Source organism: Mastomys coucha, unplaced genomic scaffold (assembly GCF_008632895.1).
Source record: "Mastomys coucha isolate ucsf_1 unplaced genomic scaffold, UCSF_Mcou_1 pScaffold6, whole genome shotgun sequence".
Taxonomy (NCBI): Eukaryota; Metazoa; Chordata; class Mammalia; order Rodentia; family Muridae; genus Mastomys; species Mastomys coucha.
The window spans coordinates 113,645,236-113,649,362 of record NW_022196912.1 but is presented as its reverse complement, the minus strand read 5'-3'; the positions used below and the strand labels follow the sequence as shown (position 1 = coordinate 113,649,362).

The 4,127-nt window shown below is 45.9% G+C and overlaps 1 long non-coding RNA gene across 1 annotated transcript; it reads right to left on the bottom strand.

Annotated features, from left to right (window-relative positions):
- Positions 1 to 637: 637 nt before the first annotated feature.
- Positions 638 to 1,355, bottom strand: LOC116080832. Its single transcript, XR_004114633.1, has 3 exons — positions 1,276 to 1,355; positions 878 to 1,044; positions 638 to 741 (listed from the first exon to the last, which is right to left on the bottom strand). It is a non-coding gene; the product is annotated as an uncharacterized LOC116080832 (long non-coding RNA).
- Positions 1,356 to 4,127: the final 2,772 nt, after the last annotated feature.

Sequence of the window (4,127 nt, the reverse complement as noted above, 5' to 3'; positions counted from 1 at the left end):
AGCTGGTGTTTCTTTAAAGAAAAACAAAACCCACATAAGTACTGTATTTCAGAAAGATTTTAAAATACTGAAGTTGCCTCATGCAGTAAATCGATGCCTGGCCACTCCTGAAAGTGCTTCTGCATTTAGCATCAGTTCCCAAAGCCTGAGACTCCGGGCTCTTTCTCATTAAGATCAATTCTGGTTCTCATTAACAGTAAGTGCCTAGTCAGATGGACAAAAATACCATGTTCTTCCCCCTGCCCTCCAATCATCGTGTGTGAACTTTTGTTAATGGGGAAATGGGTTCCTTCTGCGGGAGAAGGGGGGGGGGTCATTAATAAAAGAATTTAAAAACAAACTCAGAAGGAAGCTCTTGTTTGTAGTTGTTATTGTTTCAGAGTTTTAGAGAGAGATAACAGTTAGGGTGGCTGGAAATTCTGGCAGCTTCCAGGAAGAAGAGAGGTAGAGGAAAAAGTCATGCCTTTTAAGTTAGCCATGGAGTCAGTGAAGAAGCCCAGATGTTAGGGAGAGCATGTTTAGAGAGTGCCCAGCTGAGACTAAGTTCAGAAGTCACCCAGTTCCAGGATCTTTTGTCCCAGGAGAAAGGCAGATCTAGGATCCATTCATGATACAAAAAGACATAATTCAAAGCTAGGCATGGTAGCACACGCCTTTATTTGAGGATTTGGGAAGATTGGGAATTCAAAGTACTCTTTGGCACACATAGCAAGTTCAAAAGCCATCCCGACCTATATGACCCTGTTTCAAAAAAAAAGAAAAGAAAAGAAAAAGAAAAAGAAAGAGAAAGAAAGAACAAGGAGTTTGAGAGGGCCAAGAGGAATGGACCTCTTTGCCTCTACTGACTTCTCCAGCATCTATTTAACCTTAAACTAACCTCGAGCAACAGATCCTTTGACACCTGTGACACCCTGAGCTTCTGCAGCCTCCTCTATGCCTTTCCTGCATCCTTTCCTCCTTCCCAGGTCTTGATGGCCAACCTGGTGTCTTTTTCCATCGCCACCCTGGATGCAGTTCTTGGCATGTAGAGCATCTAGCCAATATCTGTGAAAAAAACCAAAGGGATAAAAATCAAATGTCCAAAGTAAAAGGCATGTTTCCCAGAAACTTACCTCAGAAAAGGTTCTTGAAAAAATATATATATTCCTACTACAATATTTAAATGTCTGTCTCCATGTGTTCCCATGAGCTCCTGTGGACGCAAACAGGTCAGAGTAACAGTAGAAAAGGGTCTCATGCCAAGAGCACAGGCTGGCATGCCTGGTAGTTACTTACAGACCAAATGTTCTTCCTAGAAATGTTTCTGTCTCTGTTCCCTCTTCTAGAGCTCAGAATACACTTTCTCACAAAGTCTGTTGTTGGGGGAGGGGTTGGTATGTTTCTGGGAATGATTCAGTTCAACTGAAGGTCAGTTAAATTAACTGTCTTAGTTGGTAGGTAGAGGCACACCAACAGCCATCATGGTAGGTAGAGGCACACCAACAGCCATCCTGGTAGGTAGAGGCACACCAACAACCATCATGCTGGGTAGAGGCATACCAACAGCCATCATGCTGGGTAGAGGCATACCAACAGCCATCATGGTAGGTAGAGGCACACCAACAGCCATCATGGTGCTGGTTTCAGAGTATCTGGACTTTGGTTTGTGGTTGTTTAGCTTCAGAGTGTGACAATTTATTTGGGGCTGAAACTCCTGGCACAGATACAATAAGGAAAAGCAGCAGAGCAAAACATTTGAGACAGTGAGCAATACACACACACACACACACACACACACACACACACACACACACACACGAGCCTGCCTGTCCCTAGCCCAGGATCTACAGAATCCACAACCAAAACAAGCTACTTTCAAGGAGGGGCAGGGCAGATTGCGAGCCCCACCCCTTCATCCATCTGGCTCTTAGGTTCTTAAACCTCAGTACATCACATGCCTGATTAGTGGAGATCCGGTATGTTTGGGAGAAATACTGGGTATATGGCCGGGCGCGTCCTCACATTACAGCTGGGACTCTGCTAGAATGCAGAGCTGATTATGTCATACCCCAGGCAGGTGCTTTTTAGAACTCTTTGTCTCCTGCATAATAAATATTAAATTCTTTCAAGTAACAGGTATTCACCTGCCTTATCCAAGCAGCAGAGGGCACCTTGCCTCCCTCACCTTGCCCCAACCATGCACTTCAAATGCAAATTTTCTCAAGCCTTTTAACTGGGACTAAAGGTTAGAGAACACACCAGTTGATTAATCTCTTTTGAAATCTGAAAGAGGGGTTGGGAAGATGGCTTAGTCAATAAAGTGTTTGGTGGGCCAGAGTGAGAACCTGAATTCAGATCCCCAGCACCTATGTAAAAGCCTGACTTGTCCTCACATGCCCATAATCCCAACACTGGGAAGACAGACAGGTGGATTCTGGAACTTGCTGTAGCTTGTAGGAGCTTGCTGAAGCGTGCTAGATGGCTAGTGTACTAAATCAGCTTCAGGTTCCGTGAGAGACAAGCTCACTGTCTCAAAAAAAATGAGGCAGAAAGTGCCCTCCATGTGCTCCTATGTGAATACAGCCCCACACACACACACATACAAACACATCACACACATATACATACATTCCAAATAACAGTAAAGACAGATCAACAATAGAAAGGGTTACAGCTTACCTTTGTACACAATCACCAACCACTACTAGAGTGTTTGTGGGTATATGATAAATTAAGGTGTGTTACTGATGTGGTCCACAGATGTACAATAGTGTGCTATTATCCCCATCGACCTCCCCCAGGTTGTATCCACGGCATCCTCACTTGGCATTTGACAGGCATTTGGCATTTGACAGGGTGATAGGCAGGCCTGCTGTTTATCGCTGACCACGACTCTTGTTGCCCTGTGTTGTCTGCACTATGTTTCTGGAAATGTGAGCATGGCCACGGGAGATCCATCATCCCTTACCTGTTGGTGTTGAAATGCACCCGTTCGACGAGAGCTTCCGAAGTGTCTCACTGTGGCTTCTCAGCAATCCCTTTCAAAATACAGGCTTTCAGCAGAGGCTTTCTGCTGCAGAGGTTCTACCCATAGCTATCACTAACATCCTCTCATCCTAGGGTCCTTCTCTTTGTTGTTGGTATTCAAGACAGACCCCTGAGGCCCTGAGGCTGTGGGTCCTGCTCTGTGGGATCCTGGGACAATGGACTTGTTGCTGCTGTAGCAGTTGGGTGTGTATTCAGGTGCCCATGTACTTAGAGGCTAGGGGTCAGTGATTTACTTCCTCTGTCATTCTCAGCCCCCCCCCCCCCCCCCCCCCCCCACACACACTTTGAGACAGGGCCTTTCACTGACCCCGGAGCTCACTGATTAGGTGAGACTTGCAGACCAGCAAGCCCCAGTGGCCTTCTGTCTTAGCTTCCCCAGGTGCTGGGGTTACAGAACACAATACCACTTCCAGCTTATCCACACGGGAGCTGGGGAACCTCCCCTGTCCTTACACTTGCACAGCAACCACTTCAGCTACCGGAGCCATCTCTTCAGTCTGCTGTTGGATATTTCCATGCCAGCTCCGGCCACCTTCTGCTCCATCCAGCTGCCTGGAGGATCGCTGTTGCAGTCTTGCTGATGCCTATAGTAACAGCCACTGTTAAAGGCTCATTATGTACCATCTGCTTTCAGAAAAGCTATGTGGGCTCCATTAGACTTGGTTACATTTGAACTATATCACCAAATATGGTCATGACCTTTAACACGTCTTTCGATGGTTTCACCTTTTAAAGATTCCATTTCTTAACGGGGAAAAAAAAATCTATAGCTACTTCATGGTATCGGCATACATGCTAATGTACATGTGTTTCATGTTCATGCTCCTTCCTCCTTTTAGAATCCAATTTGCCTGTGTTCTCCACCTGCCAAAACCCTACCCAGCCCAGGGAAAACACTTTTCTGGAAACCTAAGCAAACTTCTAAGGTCTATTTCCCCAGGGTTCCCAAAGCTCCTATTTATGTGTTTTATAACCTAGGGTTTTCAAAGCATCCGCACAGGGAACTGTCACAGCCACAGAATAGTCAAAACCACCTTTTGCCCAGCCCTGACGTCATGTGTGATTGTAAGGACTTCTGCATGGGGCTTGCTTTGCCCAAC